We start from the raw sequence: 26,093 nt of genomic DNA on the forward strand, positions 1-26,093 counted from the left end.
TCTAGTTATAGGGGTTCGCTTTCTCGATTATCCAAATTCGACTGAAAGCTGAGATTTGTTAGAATTTTCAACCTGTTAAGATTTTTATTTCCAATATTTTGGTATTTCTATATGTAAAGTTTGTACAATTCATTTGTGGATCGAAGAAAAATTCTGTTATATCATTTTTGTAGTTATTCAAACAAGATGAGAAGTAGAAAGTTCGTACGTATAGTGGATTAATATCGAGAAAGGAATGACGAGAAGAGACGTGGAGTTTGTTTGAAGATGCAGCTGGGATTATGCAAACTGTTGGTTCTTGTTTTCTATATCGCGATTAATAAACATCTGATATGGTACTAGTTATCTGTAATCTGTAGTGAAATTGCCTTCCAGCTTTCGCTGGGTCATAGTATCCCCTTGTACAAGATTACATTTACTTCCTTTATGAGTATACATTTACATATCTCGAATACATTATTTCTGCTTATCCGTTCTATTTCAAGACGTATTAACTCTACGGATGAGATCGTTATTCCTTCTTTCGTTTATAAAATTAACGTAATTCTCGAAATAAATTTTAAACGTTATACAATTTTAATCGAGAGAAGAAAGTGCTCTCTGTAAACCAGACAGAGATGAGAGAATACAGCTTAAACGTTACAAAGTAAAGCTTTCTGTAAACGTCTTATTTAGCTTCGAAGTAAACTCGCCTGTAAATTATACAGAAATTAAAGACGAGAAAGAAGAAACGATAAAGATTATAATTACGCTATTGCCGGCTTAACGATACTAGAAACAGCTGGCAGAGAGATCGATGAAGAGAATCGCCGAGCTTCTAAAAGCAAATGCTGCGCTTGAAAACTTTACGAAGGAAGGTAATAGCTTTTCTTCGTCTAGCTATTGTACACAGGTTAGACAGATACGAGATCTGTAAATCACGACGAACTCTATACACAATTTTGCGAATTAAGCTTCTGATTCACTATCGCTTCATTTTTTTTGCCGTTATTTCATTGTTTAAAAAATTATAAATTTTACGAAACGTATTTCAACCTTTTAAATAAATATTTAGCAACGTTATGTAGTTGCCATATAAATAATGCCATAAAAATACCAAATTTTTACGTTTCATATTACACAAAAAACGATAAATAATAATTTTGAAATAAAATATATTTTGCAAAATGAAACTCGAGAAAATGTTTCGTTCATTAAATATTGTAAAGGATACCGTACTTTGAATATTTTAGATATTTCTACATATTACACGCATCCTATGCATTTCTGTCCAACTCAGGAAAATGTTTTATCTATTAAACACTGTAAAGGATAACGTACTTTGGATATTTCAGATATTTTTGCATATTACACGAATTCTATGCATTTCTGTTCAACTCAGAAAAATGTTTTATCTATTAAACACTGTAAAGGATACAGTACTCCAGATATTTTAGATATATCTGCATATTACACGAATCCTATGCATTTCTATATCTCAGGATTTCTCATTCAGAATTCATAAAAATCCGTAGGCTAATTATAGAATAATATTGGGTTGGCAACTGAGTGATTGCTGATTTTATCATTAGATGGTAATGACAAACAAAGCTCGCATTCGTTTGTAAAACAGAAATTTCCGTAAAAAAAAGAACTGATATAATAGCAGAATAATTAGTAGAAAAGATCTAACAGAGTTATTAAAAGAGCGTACAATCAACGAAAACAGCGGGAGTTTAATTTCTGTTCACATTCATAGGTCGAGTCCGAAACAAACGCACAATAACAGCAATTACTGCTACTAGATTCTGATTATCATCATTAAGGATTGTATATCGGATGCCTGATTACGTGCGCAGTTTTATTACTCAAACGCGGTTAAATCGATTTATGCAACATCGGCGTCCGGTTAATTGATTTACCGGTCCTTCGGCCAGCTCGATAAAAGCCGCCCGTTTTGTAAATATTCGCTGTGTAATTTACGCGACAAGAGAAACGACTATAGCATCGAAAACGAAAATATTATTATTATCACTACTATTATTTTATAATTAATTTGCTTAATTAAGCGATAAACGAGATATTCGCCACGCCTTTAAACCAATCGATTCGATTTGACGAAGGTTTCAGATTACGCTCGAATTGGTAAAATTATTGAGTGTAAAATGACTGGTATATCGTATGAAAGTAAATTTTGTTAAAAGTACAGGATTTAGTTGCTTTGACGTTACAATATCGTTTGATTAGAATTTTTCTATAATTCTTTTCTATCAAACATTTTATACAATACATTATACTATACTAATCTATTAACGAACTGCGGGTAACATATTCTTCGTAATTAGACAAAATTGACGGCCAATAAGAAGCGATCAAAGTACAATAATCCGTTAACTAACGATATTAATGAATGAATGAATGAATGAGGAAGCGACAGGTTGTAGGTTATAGATTTTTACTGTGTAGCTTTTATAATTTTGGAGTTTTATGTTAAACGCAATCCACTTGCGCAACGTTACCTGTTTTAGCTAAGCTTCTCAGCGCTGGTAAGACGTCGTTGGTTACATCTTCGATATTTGATTCTTATATCTTGACACGTATTACGCGTCCATTTAAAGAATAATGTCCACTGACAACCAATAGCGAAACACCTGACATCTAATATTAAATATAATTGCAAATATAGTACGAACGACTATGTAGATTACGAGTGTTCAAACACTTGTAACTTCTAAAATACCACTTGCAGTATTAACTGCACTGTGCAAGTGATACTAGGATAAGGATCCTGTGGCACTAGTCGCAAGCTTAACGACAAACGACAAGATACCAAGCGTTTTAAATAATAACCAGATCCTAATTCGCGTTAAGAAATCGATGCAACGGTTCCAAGAATATTTTCCATCAACCTGTATTTTCCAACGACAAGGTAACCAAATTACCATTCGCCTTAAAAGCCCTTACGTCACACTCCGAGTCACTTTACAAGATGAATATAAAAAGTCATTGGTTGTCTGGCCGTTAATGGTATCGTTTAATAAACGCCGATTCGAGGAAATTACTCGCTCGTCTGGCGAAGGCGCGCAATAAGCAAATTATCCGTTCGCGTGCACAGATCGTGCTCTACTTAAAGAAAACGAACGAAACAGAAAAATAACAACGGCGACCGGTGGACAACGGAATATACGCGTACGCGAGAGCCACGATATTTGCCGCGGATGATCTCTAATTTGATTGAAATCGCGGCCAATAGGAGCGTTCTATCGACGATATACCGATCGCGGCAAGCCTTTCAAGTAAATTAAAATCAGTCGATAAATTCGATAACGTTTAAATTGTTCCTCGCGTAATCGACGAATCCAGTATGCTTTTGTCCACCGTCGTCAGATTTCACAAGGCATGCGATGCAACGACACTGCGGATACGAACAGAGTTCGATGAATCGGTACGACGACGATGTATCGACTTTCAAGAGAACCTTCGTATATGTACGTGTATACATTTGTGTTGTATACGATGACGAATATACATATTGCGAGTACTTGCCATTATGGTACAAACATAAAATACAGTTAATGTAATACGAGCTATGACCCTAATGTCATTATATCGTCGTGTAGAGAATACGAGTGCTCTTAATTCTTCGGTCATTAGTCCTTGTTAATTATGAATTAAGAAAAAAAAAAAGAAAAAAAAGAAAAAGAACTTTGTGAAACGTTTGTATCGCGATTGATTAAAATTTGTACGTAGGTAGATATCGAAGGCGGTTCCATTAAGTGAATTCGTGTAGACTGTTGCATAATATTCTTTTGACCCTTTTGCATCTATGGATGAGATATATTCTGGATGTCGTGCGACACTTTGCACGAGATATCTCGCGTGTCTTTTCATTACGACGTGAGATATCTCGTGCAAAGATTAGGTGTAAAGATCGGTTTGCGAAGTACCTTGTTTGTAAATGTGAAAGAGTTAACGATGCTAAACGTAGGATATGACACGGTGTAAAAAAATATACACGATGCTTTATCTTCCTTTTACACGAAACGACAATCGGTTATAAATATTGAAAGGCAGACGCCACGATGTATCTCGCTTAAAGCATGGATACGGATATTGGTTATGGGGATGTATTTTAAATAAGGGGCGGTTAAATGATTTTTCTTCGTATTTTAATAAGCAAGAATCAGAAGAAATGTATGAACTGCGAGGAACAACGTATTATCATCAGTTTCGTAAATAAATGACAGTATGATACGGATTTGGAAAGATTTTAGTTACTAGAAATGAAATATGCATAGACTATTGCAGGTATTATCGAAAGTTGTAATTTTAATTTCGGATAATACACGCGATAAATATGAATTACGAAATACGAAGTTCAACTGAATGTAGATCGTGAGATATACTCAGAGATTAAGTTCTTACATTGTTGTTTACGATAATTCAGGTCTCTCAATCGCGGTTCAAGTTCTATTGCTCTGTTCCAAATACGTTTTAATCGTATCGAAAATTGCACCGTAATAAAACATACACGCAAACTCTCCATTAGTTATTATTGATTTCTGAAAAAATTTACATACTACAAAGAGGTTGAAAGAGGTGTGGTAGAAAAAAAGAAATAATTTCCTTATCAGCGTGTAATATTTTATGAAGTATACGTATCGAGGATTGATGGTGATAAAGGAACAGAAATTACGAAACGACCTAATAAATAGATTTACTGTGAGGTATATTATTCTGAATGTTTAAGATACTCTGGAGTAATCATGCTATGAACTAATTGAAGGTCAACTGCAATTAACACCGAAAGGTACGTAGCGCAACTATCCTGGATTCGCTATACTTGTCTAAAGTCCCAAATGTATCTTATACAAGAGCTTATTAAGATCCTGAAATCCTCGATAAAGTTAATGCTGGTTGAAATAGTTTCAAAGGGAAATCAAAGGTGACAGTGGCCTCCTTTGGATCGTTAAATATATGGCGTATGGATTCTGTGAACAAAATTGTCAGATTCAACGAACAGATTCGTTTAATAACAAAATTTGACAACAGAATTGTTTAACCTATCCGAGTATTCCAATTTCTACAAGTATCTATGTATTGGTATAGCGTAGACTAATTTTTGCAAACTTGATCTAATATTTTGAATTTAGATATAATCTAAACAAGTTATTTAATTTTGTCACTGTAACCTGATATATTATATAAAAAGATGCAGATCAATGTAAATTGTTGACAGAATATGAACGATAATTTAAAGTGAAAAAAAAAAAATAAAAAATAAAATCTCCTTTTCTTCGAATCAATGGCGACACGCAACTTTTACAACTTCCTCCATACTAATTTTTTCACTCTGATTACGTATATGCACGAACCAGTACAAGACAGTAATTCATTAAACTGAAAGTTTTACTGCGTGTTACGTCCTAACAAACGAAAAATTCCTGCACAGTTATTCTCCGATCAAAACTCTCCAGCCTTCGAAACACAAAGCACCATGGCGCCTCTCGGAATTGACTTCACAATAGAGAAACCACGCCAATAGATTTTAATTACTTGAAGCACCCCTGAAATTTCACCAATAACATTCCCCTTGATACAACGTCGATATTATATAAATATACAACCGCGTCTATCCTGCGATTTTTTTGAAAAATACGACTTGTAAAACACTTGTAAATGCCGGATTTCTATTTGATTCGTTAAAACACGAGAAACAAAAACGCGAAAAACTCTCTAAACAAAAAATCTCACGCTCAACTAAAACTCCGTTACTGTACATTGCAACGTAACCATTCAATCAACGACATTCAACACTGTGAATAAAAATTCCAATATAAAGAATAAATCTCGGTAAAACCTCGATTATAGCACTCACGTACAACGTAAAGAAGATTTTGTTCGTTTAATGAAAGAACGAAAGCTAAAGGTAATTCGTATCGTTTGCGACGATAAATAAACTGGTTAAATGGAGTTGCCGTTGGAAGAAATTTAGTCATCGGAAAAGAGAGGCTGGTTTCCCACAGTAAGTTAGAGGCTTCAAGAAGAATCGCCTGGTAACCACACGATCCCCGGAACGCTTTGCGCAGCGTCAATTGTCATGTGAGGCACGGTTCCCGCGAAGCAACAGGAAGAGGAACTACGCTTTAAAGCTACTTTGATTACGATTCCGAAACTCTAGAATCCTTTCGCGAACCTCGAGTGTACCGCAAGCCTGACCGAGAGAAAGGGACATACTGTAATATTAAATACGCTGCTACCGCTTATAAGTACACAGCAAGGCAATATTTTTCATAATGCGTGCATTACGTTCAGTTTTAACAAAGTATATAAAAATATATAAAAATCCGTGGACCAATCAGAAATATCCAGATTTTAATTATAGAGTAAATCAAAACTTGCATATTATTACGTATAAAGCAATGATTTCGTCGCTTATAATTATTATACTATGTCGTTATACTACGAAGAGTACTTAGTCACGGTAACGTCTTCAAACTTCGTTTCCCTCGTCGGTCGGAATCAAACATTGAAACGCTTGAATCGTCGGTTTCGATCAAAATGAATCGCGTGGGGTGTGGGATAGCGCGATGTGAATGCGCAAATATTTAAAACGCTGGCTGGACATGTGGGCAGAAAGATGTAACGAGACACACGTGTACAGTAGTGTACACACGAAGTCACGCGAAATCATGATTAAGAAAATATATCGGTAATACCGATGATAAATCGTGGAAGAATATGTAAGCACGAGCATCTGGATATCACTAATGTCACTATCCCTTTTTTTCCTTTTTTTTTTTATTCCATTTTAATCGACCTCTGTTAATTGGCTGGACTTCGTTTGCGGTAATTACAGATTATCTCGACGATCGCGGATGCACGCAAAACGTTGTATATATTCGATAAATAACCGAACGCAGGATTTGTGTGGGTACAAAGTGAGGAAAAATTGATGATTCAAATATTCAAATTAGCCTATTCGCGATATGTTTTCGTTCGTATATCGCGAATTAATAATCATTGACGTTTGAGTCACGAAATTGAGGAGTTCAAATTTCGCGTAGATTTGTATTGTGTGGTATTTATTTACAATTGAAGATAAAATACGAAGATATTTGCACGATTACCGCAGAAAACTTTTATGCATATACCGTGTGTGTGTGTTATGTACAAGATTTTGAAATCTCATTATCACTGTGACGAAACACGATTGTACTGGCAAAACTTGAAATCAATTTGAAAATATGCGTGGAAGTTACCAGATATTTTCCGCAAACATATATTTAGAAGAAAATTAATATACAATGTGAGCAGTTATTTAAACGTTTAAGATTTGTTGGAAATTTCATCAGTATGTTGACGGTAGTTTCTCATCATAGTGCTACTGGAATTTGCAAATATGTTCATAAAAGAATACTTCCGTCAGTTTGACCTGTTTGGATAATTCTAAATTGAAGATGCTAATTTTCCAAATCGACCATCTTGTGAGAATTCTTATCAAATTACGCCATATTTCAATATCGGAAGTTTAGAAACGAACAGTTTTATGAACTTTTATTGGAAAATTTTTAAATGAAGACCTCAAATGCTTGAAAGACGCTGGTAACGATCACGAGGGCTATCTATACGTTCATCGGTAATAAAATTTAGTTTGATGGATGGTTTGCTGGCTCGCTGGCAGCAATTCAAAATTTCTGCATGATCCGGAAATTCATCGAACAACGTTGATGGGTCTCTATGACAAATTTAATGAAAATTCACCAAATATCAGCGTTGTTTCCGAAATACCGTTAAACGTAATTTCTCTTATTTAATAAAACACCGAGTAGTTCCGGATAATTGCGCTAAAAAATAAACCACTAGCTTGAAGAATGCGATAAACTCCGTCGTCTCAGCCTTTATTTCAGTTATAAGATATTTCGATTGAATCCTAAAATTGATATCGGAGTGGCAGCATCGTTACTTGCTCTATATTTAAATGCCAAAATGATTAAGCAGAGATCAATGAAATTGAACTGCTATTGTTATAATATCTTCTATAAATCTAATTATATAACAACGTCTTAAACCTCATCCAATTGCGTTAGACAAAATAAAGCTGTGCGTTGAACCTCTGCCTCTTTTCCATCAACAACGATAAAATTACATATTTGTAATGTTTATCATAATAGACCTCATAGAATGGTTACAAAAGGTATTTGCACGCGCCTTTATTTCGTTCAGAGTCTACGTTTCTCATTTCACGATATCAAATTTTTCTACTCGTGTGAAAGTATTAGCTTGTCCAAAAAGTTTCTTTCGTTTTATGAGGAAATAATAGACACGCAACGTTTCTCGCTTTATATTATTTTGTCGAATTACGTACGATCCAGTTTGTTCTGTTGAGATAAACACCGCGACATTTCACAGACTTAGTTTCACATTTGTACGAATGTGCATTGCTGTAAAAAACACGTTTACGAAAGAAAGACACTTTTCGGACAACCTAATATGTACTGCTAAACGACACGTAATTACTTAATATGCAAATGCTACGATAAATACAATGACGTGGAAATACTTTTTGTAGCCACCGTACTTCTTAAAACCGATCCAATTACACGAAACTGTTTACTGAACCAAAAAACTTCTTTCCATCCTGATCAGCACACGGCGTAACAAGCTAATTAACATTTCACCAGGAACCAAATGAACATCCCCGAGACTCTAGCATCGCTATTTTCACTGAGCCTCGCTCTTAACCGGTTCTTAATAATTCATTCGACAGCGGAGAAACTAATCTACGATTTAACGACCTTCGCGTCGAAAAAACAACGTGGAGGAATTAAACCTTGCAGGGGCAGCAACGATGGTCCAGTTTCTTCTTCCTGTGAAAACACACACGCACACCGTTATAAGTGCACGTGTGTGTATGTAGTTTGGTCGAGCGATTCTCGTTAAACCGATATGTGCGTCCAAGGATTCGAACTTCGGGAACTGCACCAGAAAACTCTTTCCCTGTCCTCCGCGTCCCTGTCCCTTCTTCGTTCTATTCTTCTCTCTCTCGCTTTCCCTCCCTCTCTCTCTCTTTAGTGCCACCGCCGAGACGAGCTTCGTAGGAGTTTGATTAAAAATAACAGCAGAGCGCCCGGCTGACCTTAAATAGCCGCATAACGCGCCACGAAGATTAAACCGAAGCGATGCGGCGGTCCACCGAAAATACCATTCGCAAACCGCCGCGCGAGAACACTTCGCGAAGTAACATGGCAGCCGATTCGAGTGGCTGTTTGATGGCGTTCCATGCGCGTTAATTGGCCAACCACGTTGCCTCGCGGAACTTCAAATCTCGATAAAGACGCGTGAACTTAGATTAAAGGAGCGCGCTGCGAGTTTCAACGTGGGGATACACTGTTTCGATATAGGAACTTGCTGGCGGAGGGCTCGTGATAAGAACGATATTATTACTGTTAATTATACATTGATGGAAATATGAAAGTGATCGAAATATTCAATTTCTAACATTTCGTTGAAATTCTGTAGGTTCGCATAATATGGTACTCTTTAGGTTAATATAGCGTCGCTAGCGAAGTATTCTTGGTATTTTGATGGCTAAGAATCGTGTGTAATAATCTGATTACCAAAATGTCCTACCCGCTTTTACCGTTTAAGTAAAATTACATTATGCAGAATGTCATGAAATAACGATTAAATATTTTTAATCGAACGGAGAAGATCGAAAACGTGACAAAAAGTAACAAAACTTCAGGTTCCTCGGATGTTTCGAAACGATAGACAGAATGTTTCATTCTGACGAAAATAGAACACGAGAACTTGGAGAGCAGTGAAAACGATCGATTTATAATATTTCATGGAAAGTAGGTTTATGACAATATAATTTTGGGACGATATAGTTTTCGGAGAATAACACGTGAGAATATAGTCGGAGTATCAAGGGCATTCTGCTAAGTTAAATAAATTTTGGTTATAAGCTAGAGCACGAGATTAAAGCCTGAGTTAAGGAGGAAAACGTAAACCGAAGATGTCCGGGATGATTTACGAACGATTACGCGAATCTCCCAAGCTTATACCATCGATTTATACATTTTGACGTTACGATGAACTGTCTCATATTCATAGAACTGGATTATTATTAGATAAATATCTGACAATAATTAGATAAACCAAACAACGACATACGCTCGAAACGAATAATATTAAATGATAATAATAAAAGTTTGTACGCGTTATTAAACTTTGTTTGTAAAGTCTGGCCGTATACAACGGGTTCTGAAGTAATTTTTCTTGTAGAACGAAAGATCGTTCGAAGAAGCTGCATTCTACGTTTCTGATGTATAATACTTTGTTACGAGGAATCATCAACTTCCCTGTCGCGTTACGAGCTATGTTGCACCACTACATCATGCATTCACTGCCCTCGTATACACCGTTCCTCCATTTATTTTGCAGATCTTGGAAACCACATTTCACATGATCCGCATACGGAAGTCGCATTTTTTCTCTGTTCAATTTTCACTGTTTGTTCCTCGGAATAAAATACATTACAGTTTTGAACAAGTCACCTCGTGTTTCCCTGCAAGGCAGTATGCTTTAGCAAGTATAATAACGGCACTCCATACGCTACTTTTTGTAATTTCAATGCTTGGTAGACCACTTTCAATCAGATACTTCTATACAACGTGTAAGATATTTTCATAAATTTTATACAGGATGGTTGATAACTGGTGGTACAAGCGGAAAGGGGGTGATTCTACGCGAAAAAAGAAGTCGAAAATATAGAATAAAAATTTTCTTTTTAATCTTTTTAATTTTTTTAATTTTTTTTAAATTTTTCCATCGAGACAACGATCTACAGTGAGATCCGTTATAACGTACCGCACGCGTACCGAGCGAAAATTCAAAGTGGATTTTCTCGAAAACAAAGCCTCAAACGAAAAATTTTTATTCCATATTTTCGACTTCTTTTTTCGCGTAGAATCACCCCCTTTCCGCTTGTACCACCAGTTACCAACCACCCCGTATATCGGTTTAATAATCTCTACATTTTTGTCGAATCTTAATTAATTAATTAAGTTCTTTTTAATCCTAAAATTTTCAATTGATACACTACGAACTTTAGTAATTTTCGTACTAAAAGTTTGTACCATATCTATTCTGTCGTACATATTGTATTTACTCGTTGCTCTCGTTAAACATAAACCCGAAGTAAATGATTAAAAATAAATTGGAAAATTATGGTCTACTTATGCTTCTTCGTGTAAAAACTTTCTCTTGTCCGCCACTGTAAGTTTACTAAAAAATTTTATTTTCCACTGCGATAGAACTATTACCGCGCGAATCATAAATGTAGAAAGAAGAAAAAGAACTAACGACCGACGAAGAAATTGCTCGCAAATATCTAGAACAATGGGCAAGTTGCACTGTTTCGAGCAAACATCGTCAACTAAATTACAAAGAGCTCGGTTCTTCGTTTTCTAGTTTGTTCGTTGGGTCGACTCGATCGACAGCAAAAAGCTCGATGTTTCCATAGAACACGGCAAAAGGGGTAGAAGAGAAAGAGGCGAAGTGGTATCGCGAGAAAGTTACTGGCTGACCACCGGTCGAAGCTCGGTGCGTGTATTTGCTCGTGGCAAAAGGAAGTTCGCCGCGCCTTCCGTTCAAACACCGACCGCGCCTAAGGATTCGAATTTTCCGCTTTAATCTGTGATTCGCTAGCCGTGCGTCGAAGCGGCAGTTTGATTAAAAATAGCCGCGAACTGTGGACCGAACTTTAAACAACAGTACAAAGCTGATGAAAAACGCGACTATCCTCCGCATCCATATTGTATAAAAATAATCCTCTAACACATTGACTGCCACACGCTCATCGGTGATCTACGCTTACTAAAATACGTTTAAGATAAAATTAATTCTATGGGCTATGGAATTTTCAGTAATATTCAGCAATACGAATGATCTGGATAACATTGTCAGAAAGAAGTGCATTAATATAGTATAATATTTGGCAAGAATTAAACGTCATGTTGTAGTACGTTTCAATCTTGCGGGTTTCAGGCAAAATTTATAAAATTCGCCTGGCAGTCAAAGTGTGTTGATAAAAAAAATGTATTAAAATTTTAAGACTCACATTAAACATAAATCACGGTTATAAACTTAAATATCGTGGATAAGAAGAGCTTTAAATCATTGTTATAGGAAAACCAGTACCAATGTTTAATTCAATTTTAAATATACGTAGGAAGGATCGGGCTTCACAGGAGCAAACCAGCAGAGAAAATTTCAAAGACGATATAATGACAAGAATGCTTCGGTACTGTACAAGTCTGTTCTCCTTACCTGCCAATCGAAGACTGTCTTTTCGTTTTTTCCGTTGACCACACGATCTCATTCGCACACAGGCACACATTCATCTCTTTTTTTTTTTTTTACAAAGTTTATTGAATCCAGAAATACAGTTTTTAAGTGCATTATTCACAATAAACATGAATTTTTGTAATGGTATGTTAGACAAATGTACCGATACGCGGCGGTACGAGGTAGCCATGCTGTATTATGTGTCGGCGCTTTACATTTTTTGTTGTATGATGCGGTTTTTGGGTTTAAGCCTCTGGGGAGCGGAGCTTTTTTTTTTTATTTTTTTTTTTCTGTCCTGAAAAACTTGGTCGTAAAACAGGACGCTTCGGTAGGCACACATTCATCTGACTCGACCGTCGTGACCATCGACCTTAAAGATGCTTCGAAGTCGACTTTTGCCACGGTAACCATTCCTATTGGGTTGGCGACTAATTATCACCTAATGACAAAATCCGCAATCACTTAGTTGCCAATCCAATACATATACTGCAAGACTACAATCACATTTACGTGCAAATATTGTGTATCCAGATTTAATTGGCCGGTAATTAATAACGAACAAACATGTTCGAAGATATTATCCTTCAAATACATTGCTTTGGAAAGTTGATATGCATACGTAATATTAACAAGTAATTCAACGGACTCTGATGTTATGGATTTTGCTGGCATGAATTTTCAAGAAATTTCTACCAGCATTGTGAAATATTTCAGCCCAATTTACGCTCGACGTGAAGATCGTTTAATAAACAAGTGCACAACACATAATTACGTTACAAGCACCGATAATATATTACCACGATGGAATGCTTTCAAGAGTTTATCAGAAGTTGTAGCTACCATTCTGGTTGATGAAATTAATTGAGCGTTTGGTCACGATTTACAACGTACAATAATATATATAAGTTAGAAATGAATATAGAAATTAAAATATGTGAGAATAACGGAGAATAACGTGACTTGTATATTAGAAGTAGCTAACTTTATGCATCAAAATGACAAGTTTCAGATCCTGTATTTGTCGAATTATTTATGTTTGATCTCTCGTTTATTCTTTGTTAGGAACATACGTATGTACAATTCGATCGAGCTATTTCTTCGTTACAGTATCTAAATTCAATCGTCGATGTTGTACATTCGATTATACGACTATCAAATGTTAACGGTCGATTATCGAAAATTAATAAATCAATTTTTAATCACTGAAAGTTGATTTCGTTCGTTTGCAACTGAGCATTTTAACTAATTAAATGTCGATCGATCATAACTCAGTAGCAGTAGCCACTATCGAAATTACTAATATCTAGAAAATACTTTGGAAAGTTAATCGAGCGTTTATCGAATTGCTAACTTTCTATCGAAATGTCTGTGCGATAAATATTAAAACATTAGCCATGAAAAATATGAAGACACGTTCTCGTTTTAATAGCAAATTATAAAAAGATACGCAACAATGAACAAATTATCGGGTTATTAAATTTTATGTAAAATTATCATGGATTAATTTCATTTCTCGTTAGAAATTGAAACTTGTTTTAAATCGTAGCAAATCAGAAGGTTGATTAATTCAATTACGGGTAATGAAAAGCAAAGTTCTCGAAGACCTTTTATACGAGCAATTCGACTTGAGAAAACGATACGTGGCTGAACGTTCGTGTTCCTTGCGATCGAATCTGTCCACGAAAAGTGGACTCCATGTTAATTACAATGTAACTCGGACGTCGGCACGTTCGTTACCTGTGCGAGCATTTAAATTAAACGACCCACTTCCTGTCTATTTAAATTTACTATGTGACAGTGACGGATTAATTATTATCCTGAATGCGGTTATGTAAATTTATCGTGACGAATAAAAAGCTTGGAAAATTGTGGTTTCACGGTGACCTGCGTACTTTAACCAATCGACGATAGATCCTAATGGAACAAATAATTCCGTTTCGTTGCACAAGCACGTGACTTCTTATTGTTAGCGATACACGGTTACCTGATAGCTTTCATTTTGTACGTTTTTAGCAACGTTTTAGTTATCCTGGATATGTCACGATCATATTCCTGAATTTGACGAATACAGGCAGAGTGAAGTGTTCACGATGTAAATTATCGGAGTACTGGTTCATTATAAATAGTTCGCTTTTAAAATTCCTATATTCTACTTTACTCGTTAATCAGTCAAGTCAATCTCTACGTAGAGATCCAAATATATTTTACATTCAATCATTTATATCTACAATAGCGAAGTTTAATTTAACCTTCGTGTTAATCTACTAATTTCTTAATATTAAACATTTTTCCTACTATCAAATTTTGATAGAAATTTCCGATAAAGTAAGATATTAATTTACTTCTGAACTAAACGTAAAATTTATTAATTTAATTAATAAAACTACACTAGATACGTGTAAGATTAAAATATACATTTATTGGAATAATAGAACAATCCAAAGTATTGTAAAAATTCAGACAAATGTTTATCGATTCTCAATTTTTTTCACGCTATATGTTTGACTTATTTTGGAAAATGTGCAACTGCAATTATTCGCGATTTTACTTCTCTGTTTATATTCAGAATATTGGATCGTTGTTTATCATTTCAAATGGGAACAATATTGGTACCCGCAGGCAAATCATTACCGAAATTTCAGTGATAAACAGATTTATTAATACGTTAGAATATGTAATGTGCCTGGTGGATTGGAAACAACATCGTAATTGCAACAATGCTGCTAACGATATAATAAATTGGATAGGAATACAAACGAAACTACGTCGTGAAATAGAATCAAGTAATGTTAACGGAAAATAGATTCGGCGGCTGGAACCAAGTAACTATTGGAATGAATTATTTAGATATTTGAATGTTTCAAATACCATCAAAAGAGCAATTCTATCAAAGGTATGGGATTAAAACGTGTGTTTTATCCAAGTCGTGAATTTACCTGTTTAACGAGCATCAATAAGTACTAAATAGAATTATCCCAATTATGTATATAATAATAAATTATACAGGAAAAGCTTTTATTCCTTTTAATAACTAATTTATTTCTAATTTTTATTTCTAATTTCCCAACTATAGAATACAACATTTCATTTCACGCACGTTATTGAAACTTTCAATATTCCTATCATATGAGTATGCAAATGAAGAATTCTCTATAATCGCTATTCAAACAAATCTAACCACAGATTTATTATTTAAATAACTTAGTATTATAGCTGATACGGTTAACACGTTCTTTAAGGTAACAGCAGCCATATACTCCTTTTTCATAGATTCGTCTTATCTTCAAACAAAGCACAATGATCTAGTTAAATTAAGATTTTCCTTAATCTAACTCCAACCTAATCCCGATCAAATTAAATTAATTTTTTCCTTTCATAAATTAACTTTCTTCCTTGCTGTGTCTGTTGCAAACGTCACGTTACGGCGATCGAGTCTTTCGCTACATCGACCTGTCGCCGTAGTTAAGACACAAACAAAGAAAAATGACAGAAATCAGTTACGTCTTCGACGGAACTGCGCATTAAGATAGGGAGAAAAGAATCGATCGGAGGTCACGAAATATAGCGGAGGAAATATTGTAGGAACGGCGTTCATTCGCGACAAAGGCATCGATCATTTGCGTAATGGAAGAGCGAGATATTCTCTCTGTTTGCCTTCACCTGCAAATATCTTGAAAGCTTCCCGATAGCGTTCGAACGTGCTTCCACTGTTTGAACGGTCGATCAATCGTGAAAAAGCTAACGCGTGCATTGTTTCGGACAACGAGACACGACTATTTATAAATGCGAACTCGAACAATCCCCGACGATTGACCAACGTCAAACTTTTATCGGCAGGTCGACAAGCTTCCTTTCAATATACGTCAGGTTTGAAGTTAATCTAAGGCAAGTGAAACTGTCGTGATACGTTCGATTCTCCTTGATCCTGCATTTTTCAATTAGGCGGTGGACCGAAGAGACAAATCATACTTCGAGTAAATTATATCGTGACATTGTTGAGATATGTATAATTTTCTGTGCTGGACTGGGTTAAATGCGTAGTAGAGATACTTGTATGTGGATATCAGTGCGTGGAGGTATGTGTGTGCGGCGTCTCGAAAACAGATGAATATAAACTATTCAGTCGGTTAACTGTCGGGTATAGAAGAAAATGCTGAGAATCGTGCAAGTGTGTATCGATGAATATGTAAGAAATCGTCCATAAAATAAATATATTACTATTCTAATATTAATCCCAAGTATAAATTTAGTGTTCCTATAACATTATTTCGGCTTCAACGATCCACAATTCTCAACAGAGATATACTTATCTGATGAAAGTAATGTAAACTATACAGGACGCATTACGTTAGTTATTGTTAAGTTTTATGATGTATGCCTCTGTAGCAAGTACATATCAATGTCATCGATTCATATTGTACGAATGATACATTACACTAGAAAAATTCTTGTTTCTTTTACGATCTCATCTAAATATCAACATCAATCATGCGAAGAACATTATCGGAATTTATCTGACAAGAAGAAAAATTCTTATATTCTTTCGACCGTGTTGAATTATTTGTCTCTAGGTAAGTAGGAAAAATTATAGTTCCAGAGGCAGTAAAACAAAAGAAGAAAAAAGGGGACGAGACGAACGGTTTTTCGCTGAAGTTCGTTGCGAAAGTATTTCTATCGAAAGATGAAAACGTGTCTTTGATAGTAAAGTTGCATTAATCGTTGTCCGAGGAAACAATGAACCGCGGGATTTCGAGCGAAAGGGCATAATGTAAAAGATGACACAATGCGCTCTCTGTTCCAAGCGATTTTTCCATCAACGAATCGAACATTAAACGCGATTCATCCGGAAACGAGCGCGCAACAAATTGCGAGGCCATGGTTGAGATAACATTGTAAAATCGTTGTCAAACAGTGTTTTATTCCATTCAAATGGTGGACAGAATCGAACCCCGTGTCGCTGATAAAATGTATTCACTGCAAATCACCCAAGTCGTAAACGAAATCAAAAAACGACACGTTTCCGCTCATCGATTTCCGGGTAAAGCATGAGCTTGATATTCGTCGAAATTATGAACCGTACAAAACGCTTCATTAACTCGTTACAAACGGTCGGCACGGATTTAATCGCGGTCGCGATGTTAATTGAAAACATTTCATTTCTATATTTCACGAAAAGGGTATTTCACGCAATTTTTTATATGATGTACGCGTTAGAGAATGTTACGAAATTGTTGAAAATATTAAAATGACTGAATTGCAGATGCTTATGCAGATTTGTACTCTTTTAAATACAATTAAAGGAATGACAACTATCCGAAAATATTTCAAAATTTTATAACGAATACTATATTTTGAATATGTGTAATTTATGTGCATTTTTCATCCGTATTTTAATAACTATGACCACAACGTATGGTTAAAGATAAAAAAACGATGAAATACGAACGTAAAAGAAAAATACTGTTCGACATTGAAGCGTAAGTAGAATAGAACGTCAATTGTCAGACGCGTGTTATACGAGCGAGCTCAGAAATTAGTTTATCGTACAAGACTAAAGCTCGTTTCATGCTCTTTGCAATTGGATTGATGGTAGTGTAACGTATTAAAGATATAGAGTATCGAGAATAAAAATATACAACGCTAATTATATCGCAGATAAGTAAATTTATCTTACGTACACGCAACGTTATATTTTAATAAGCTATCAATTAACTAGCCAATAAATGTATTTGTTTTTGGATGAAACTGGTCTCAAATTTTTCTGTATTATATCTATTCTGCAGAACCATTTAAACAATGGAAATATTTCTATAATCAATAATTAACAAATAACAAGTTTCGATCGTGACAGAATTAATTGCAAAATTTCGAACGAAACTTGCATCTATCTTTCCTCAAAATGTCTAATTTCCCTATCAAATGAACGTGACTTTGGATTTAACTATTTTTCGTGTGACCATTATCACGGCAGAGAACTTTCTTCAACCAAGATAGGATCGTAAGAAAAAAAAAAAAAAAAAAGAAGAAAAGAAATGTAAAATACCTGGATTCGGTGGACCCAAACTAACGGTCGTTGTGACGAGGTGGTTTCGAAAATGGAAATTCTTTAACGAATCGGTCACGATATATTTTACATTTACTTGCAACCGGGCCGGTGTTGTTTGCGGTACAAATGAAATTGCATAGTTCCGTGGCTGGCGCACAGTCGAATCAAGCAAATAATTCTGTTGATCTTGCGCAATGTTACTTTGCACGAGTCATTTTGCTCCGTTTACGAAACTAGTTTGCTTTTAACTTTTAAACGTTCCCATGCAACCTGGCGAGCAGCTCGTAATCGAACTGTCAGCCGTCCGACCGAGTAACAAGCCCTGGCCGCCTACTTTGCGGTCTTATGAAATGAAATCTTCGTGCTTAGGAACAGAGAATTGTTTAAACTGTGATAAAGTCGATGGACTGTAAAGGAAAACTAATACAGTGTTCGATAAACATTTTCAACCTATGATACCTTTCAGCGACGTACCTTCCGTTTACGATGTACACGTACTCTAACGTCTCGAGTTAATCAATTTTACCTTCCCCATGTGTTACAGGATATTGCAGTAGTTAATTAATTTAAGGTTTGTGCGAAGGACCAAGTTTCGCAAGTTAACGGTTAATTTGTTTTCGTTGTATCGTAGCGAAGGAACTATCGCGACGATATTTATCGGCTAAGATACGGTACAATAAGAATTTGTAGGACAGTCATCGATGTCTTCCCTTCTGAGCTCAGTCGCAAACTAACGGACTGATGTTTGTCTTATAATTGTTCTCCATAGCGAAGCAATGCTACTAGCAAAGTAGATATGCTACAAATTAAAATTATACGATCCAAGCCTGATGTAAACTATCGTGGTCAATTATCATCTAAGGATATCAGTTAAGAATCGAGTTTTTTCCGAAGTCGAATAAATTTCGCGCGTAATTTGCGATTCTTTCAATTTTCTTTTAAATGAAACGTATATCTTCTGGCTACGAAAGTTCGATAAAAAGTTAAGAATAATTCGGTTAATATTCGAAACCTGTGTTAACGAAATTTGATAACTGTTTAGTCTGTTCAAACGTCGGATTAATGAAATGTGTCCCGAACTATCGTAAAGAGCCTGAAGCATTTCGGAGTATTCTGGAAAGCAAGCGAAACTCCTGTTTTAACATCATCGAGCGTATCGCTCGTCGACAACGGGAAAAATTTCACCAGTTGGTAATCTGTCTTAAGAAAATCTATTAATGAATTAAGATCAAAGAAACACCGTAACAATTATAGAACGATTAACGATATAGATTAAACACAGATTAATTTCATAGCGTTCTATCGCATTTTGAGAAAAGTCACGCGATAGTCGGATCAAAACCGTACAATACGCGTCCACGATGAAGAGTAATAAATTCTGTCTAAAGAAATGCAAATGGAACGTTCCTGATGCCTTTATTTATCAATCTTCCTCTTTGAAATTCTAATAAACCCTCGACCTCTTTTACTTTCCCTTTTGTCCTTAGACAGAATAGTTTTCAGCCATTTGCAAGGAAAATTCCCCCCAAGTATCTGTTTCACGGATCTAGACATTTCTACTCGCAGGCTATATTTTACTTATTGAAACATAGCATCTTTTGTGAATGCAGCCATCTCCTTGACAACGAAAGCTAGGTAATTGCTAAACGAGAATTCAATAAACGTGTACAAAGTACTCGTTTCATTATACATTCGAAAGACGAAATTCATAAGATGAATCATAAATTATGTTCGTCTGCCAATTTCTGTTTGTCAATCCTCGCGTGTGATATGTTAATTCCTCAATTCCTCAATTTCTGATAGCTGCAACTGGTGATCTTCTTGGCCAAAGATATCCAAATATTTTCTCATGCGGTGTATCTTTTCACGTTCGAACTACATTCGGACAAACGAAGAAAAGATTGTTTTCATCTTTATCGTACACTCTTCGCTTTGACTCCTGTGGTACGAGTTTTCTGCTCTGACCTTTAGCAGTTTTGCCTTTAAATATAATACTACGATTTGATGATCGTATTAGAGTCGAACTAAAGTATGTGGCGGCACATGAACTAGAGGACAATTCGAGTCACGTTGTTGTTTTGCCTCGGAGTATCAACATCGTTAGGATATACATAATGTAATAATAAACCAACTTCGGCTAAAACAATATCGCCGCTACGTGTAACCGTCAAACAAAGGCAAATGTAAACTTTCCGGTACACCCTCGACCAGTATAAATAAACGAACACGATCGTAAGGTGACCAATTTTTCAGTCTCGATCTCGAGCTATTTTATTAGCGAATAATACACAGTCTTTAGCGAATCGGTTAGCGTTACGTCGGGCGACACTTTATCTAAACCAGGCCACACACCGCGGGCAAGATGGCAGCCAGATATCTTCGGATCCTTACTGCGTACCCTCAGTGGCCTCAAGTACTCTCCATAAATCTCAGGAATTTTCTAGTTAAGGTCCTTCAGACCGAACAAATATTCTTTCACTGAATTGTTTTCTAAAGTTTATTGTCCACCACGGGCTGACACGGCAAAGTTGTCTTTTCTCACGTATGAGGCCACTCACTAGCAACTTTATGTCGAGGGCGGTTAGCATCCTTCCTCACCCACCGCCATAGCAAATAACCAATTAACAACGAAGTCTATTTCCCCCACTCTCTTAGCCAAAATTGTCATCAACAAATCCGATGGTCCCGTGCGCTAGACATACCCATCCTTTTGACCGGGTTTACACCCTTAGATCAGTCATTTACTTAACTTATACAGGGTGGTTGGTAACTGGTGCTACAAGCGGAAAGGGGGTGATTCTACGCGAAAAAAGAAGTCGAAAATATAGAATAAAAATTAAAAAAATTAAAAAAATAACGTCAATCGAGACAACGATCTACAGTGAGATCCGTTATAACGAGACGCGATAAAGTGCACGCGTACCGAGCGAAAATTCAAAGTCGATTTTCTCGAAAACAAAGCCTCGAACGAAAAATTTTTATTCTATATTTTCCACTTCTTTTTTCGCGTAGAATCACTCTCTTATCGCTTGTACCGCCAGTTACCAACCACCCTGTATATATGCAGCAGCGTAACTATCTTCTTTGCAAAGTTGTTGGAATAAACTATGATTTATAATTCGTTATACCAGTGTCATATTCAATTTAACTACCTCTATTATCCTAATCGAAATAGGGGATCGATCATTTCGTGGCGTCGATTATCTAATCGTAACGGGAATTTAATTTAACGGAAATTTGTCTTAGCGAACATTCTTTTAACGGCCCGTATCGAGCAATCTACGGTTGACTCTGTATTTATAATTATTTTAAAATATATTTGACGGTTTCAACATCGAGCAATCTCGTCGTTTAAACTACCACACGACCAACCATCCTCCATGAGTACAAGTGAAAATCCTCGATCACAGATTGATTCCGAATTGTTCGAGCAGTTTTCTACCTGTACGAATACGCGTGTACAATGCAGGGTACCTGCACCTCCACCTGGTGGATATAAGTAAATTATCCATCAACCGGGTGAACCATTTAACACGAGTTCCTGCGGTGCGATGTCGAACGACGATCATATAATTTCTGTCGTTTCGTATCGCGACCTAGTCGCGATAGCGGAAACCAGCACGCGGCTTCCACTTGCTTCAATCATCGTTGCCAGTGCGACTTCGATATTTATCGAAATTCGATGTAGCAAAAATTGCCCGTCACGCCGCGTGTTTTCAATAATATTTCGCCGTGGTGACGCGTCCAACGTCGTCGCCCGACAAAATTCGTTTCCAGCTCGAGCTGTCGTCCCATTCCATCTATTCCCTGCCTGTCTTTCGACTTCGTTACACCGTTATCGATTTTAATTTCCGTCCAATGACATTAGACAATTAGAAATTTGAACGGCCGGCGAGATACGTCCGGCTCTTAATGACTTTGTCTTGTTCAATGTATCAGAAACTTTTGTTATCTCTCTCTCTCTCTCTCTTTCGCTTCCTGTTTCGAGTTCGCTATTTTATATCTAGTTCATTGCAACTCTGTTACGTAACGAAACGGTCGTTTAACTTTTTTCTATTTCTCGATTAATAATTCCATTGTGTGTCGAACCATGTCGATTCGAGAACTTTATATCGAAGGATAAGCGTGGTGTACAAATCCGGTACCGTCGTTGTAATTATTAAAAAATTATTATAAGAACCAAATCAGAGGTCGAAAGAGGTGGAAGGAATGGATAAATGTTGATAAAAATTCATATTCTCGCGAACGCGAGAGAAGAGATGAAATTTCAATCGGAATCTGTTTCGTTCGTTGACCATTGCTTTTTGCTTTAGACGTTTTAGACATTTTTCTACATTATGCGCATTCCCTATACTTTTTCACCTTTGACTTTCTTATATAAACTATAGAAGGATAAACATTCGTAGTTTAATAATAAGTTAGTGAGAAATTGAATACATTAGAAAATATATTTTAAGCAATTCCAAAATTGAGAAACGAGTAAAAATTAAACTTTGCTTCTTATACCGTTACTTTTATCGTAACTATTCACAGAATCATATTTATCAAAATCTATCTCTTAGAAGAAATCTCTACCTTTGTATTTAGAAAATTCAATCGTAAAAAGTTCAACTACGTGGTTACATATTTCGCAAATTTACGAACGATCGTCCCATAGATGTAATCACAGAAACTGGAAACGTTTCATTATCTATTTTCCTTCAAATGAGACCTCGGAAATCTACAAATATTTTTTAATCAATCAATTCTCATGGCCGCTATTTTATCAGAAATCTATCGCTGAAACAAACGCTAGTGAAAACGAATCGAACAATGCAGTTCCGCTTCTCGATAGCAATTCGTTACACTGAAAACCGCCACTGAGACAACATCGATCAAATCAATGTATCGATCTTTCACTCGTTGACCGTTTTAATCGAACACCGATCGACGCAACATTCATTTCTAGTGGATAACCATGACCACGAATTTTTTTACAATTTTCCACGATTCGATTCATAACCTCGTTTTAGTACAAAGAACTCAACGATTTAACATTGCATGATCGTGTAAGAAAACTCGCGTTTGTGTAGTTAGCGAAGGCAACGGTTTCCAAGAAATCGGCAGAAAAGAAAAATTATACATCGTTGGAGTTCTATCGAGTTTCTTTTAAAATTGATCGAGAAATAAACGTGGGTATTATTCGATAGAAAAATATTTCTTTTTTAATTTTTATTTTATTTGGAAGTAGTTTCCAATCGATTCTCACTGAGAATTACAAGTAAATTATTTTGACGTGGTACTATAACGTGAATAATAAATGATTATCGTTTCTAGCTGAATCTAATGTTTAAATCTAAAGGGGTAATGCCTTTTTAGCCTGCGGATCTGATCCATCGTGTCAAGTAATTGAGTAACTAATGGGTTTTTGGTGGTTGTTAAATTCTTATATTATATCTGAGGTGGATATAGTTGTGGGTGATAATGCTATAGCTGATGTAGATATCGCTGCAGGGGTACAGCTGCTTTTCTTCTCATTTTTGTGTCGTGGAAGAAAAATCGGGACTATGGGTGCCGGGATTTGAACCCGAGTCCCGAATGTTCGTAACCAAAGGCGCTAACCACTGCGCTTTTTTTTCAATAACGTTTATTTAAACCAAGATACAATTTTAATACATTTGAGTATTCACAATAAACTCTGAACGGGCTTTTCTTTTTATATAACGTTTATTGACCAGTAGATGAGTATTACATTTGTATGTTGTTCACAATAAACAATGGACTTCGTTTGTGGGGTGGTTTAGGCAAAAGTACCGATACGTGATCTAAGGTACCGATAAGTACCTTATATACGATATTGTTTCGCTAACCACTGTGCTGCCATCGTCCAGTAATAATTGCTGTCGAGTGCCGCCACATATCTATTACTGAATTTGGATATTTCTTCTTTAACAGTAGGTATCTCGAGGTCGCGATGTATTGTTTCGTTTGTAACATACCAAGGTGCATCTATTACCCCCTTAACCTACGATTTTTGGACCGAAAACGTAAACAAGTTATTATATATTATATTATATATTATATTTGGCCCGATCATCGTACTACGGGCTATGCCTGTAATATTTACGTTTGATCCGATCATCTACTGCGGGCTATTCCCGTAGTTGTAGGTTAAGGGGTTAAGGGTCTTAGGGTTTTTGATTGAAATCGTTGAAGAATTTTTACGTTGGAATTACTCGCTGTTCCTCATAGTTGGATCCCATAGGTTCAAACAGGTTTTAATATGGCTTTATATAGCGTTATTTTACTCTGCACAATTAAGTTGAAGCGTCTGCCAATGAGCCAGTAGAATTTCGATGGAAAAAAATAAAAAGAAAAAATTCCATGCATTTCGTGCTTTCGCTTAATTGTATAAAAGTTATCTTTTGTCAAAGATACAATGTATCGTTGGAAATCGACACAGTTCCTTTTATCGTTTCGTACATCTTTCTACCTTAAAGAAAAGCTTCAGATGGAACAAACAAAAATCCATTTGTATTATATAGCGCATTTAATCATACTTGAAGGAACGAAAAGCACACATGCTACCTTCTGTGATATTAATTTATGGATGTACAGGAAATAAATAGAAGGATTAAAGCTCTCCTTTGCGATATTGCGATACAGGTGGCATATTCGCAATGCGCTCGATATTGCATATTAGTACAAACAAATAATTTATACGTGATAATATAACAAGTTATAAAAGTAGAGAAAATAAATGAAAAGCTTAAAATCATTCTTTCATAGAACGAATGTCAGGATGGAAGAGCATCGGAAAATTTGCGATTTTCAATCGTAAAATGTAAAACTGTGCGATGGTCGAAAAACATCGGACCGTGCCTTTTTCAAACCAACCGTCGAACGATAGCACGAGTACCGTTTTTTCAAAGACACAAATTACGTTAGCGCTACTACCGACGCGACGAACGTTTCCTACAATTTCTTGTGATCCCCGAATCACAATATTCGATTCGTCTTTTTAGTGCGCGTACAATGCCGAGCAATCCAATTCTACCGGTAGTTACGAAGGGAACAGCAATTCCCTGAGAGGGTTGCTTGCGAAATTCGCGTTTCTCTCGCTCTGAAAAAAAGCGTCGCGACGATTGCGTTCCATGTTCTATAATGTATTTACATGATGTATGATTTCTTTAACTATCATCAAAGTCGATATAACGTAATGACAAAAAAGAATATTAATACGAGGAAAGAAATTGCGCAGAAGTATTATAATATGAGTAAATGTTTTGTTTAATTAACAGAACAATCGTTTCGTTAGTAAACTAGTCCCGCGATGTCTATTGCAATTTTTGTTTATTTTCTTCTCAATTGTATGGAAATAATTTTTCTATTTTTATAATACGAAGCAGTAAGGTGTCTTCAAGCAGGAAAATTTAAATTTCAAAATTTCAAAGTTAAAATAAAGACCAATATGAGCGCAACAAGGAGCAAAACCGATGAAATCCATCGATGTTAATTACGTGGTTTCTCAAGAAAACCTTTTCAAAAGATGGAGTGGTACAGTATGGGACATATTACGCTTTCCGTTTTTCCACTTGCCATTTTTTAATTCACAACTCATTGAACTCGTTGAACGAATTAAAATAAAATAAGCTTTTTTCATAAAGTTGAAAGTTTAAAAACTTGACTCGAGCTATTCGCGAAGGAGACACAACTTCTGCTGTAGCCGTCTGAT

The sequence above is a fragment of the Bombus vosnesenskii genome, unplaced genomic scaffold, assembly GCF_011952255.1.
Source record: "Bombus vosnesenskii isolate JDL3184/JDL3185 unplaced genomic scaffold, Bvos_JDL3184-5_v1.1 scf7180000013272, whole genome shotgun sequence".
NCBI lineage: Eukaryota > Metazoa > Arthropoda > Insecta > Hymenoptera > Apidae > Bombus > Bombus vosnesenskii.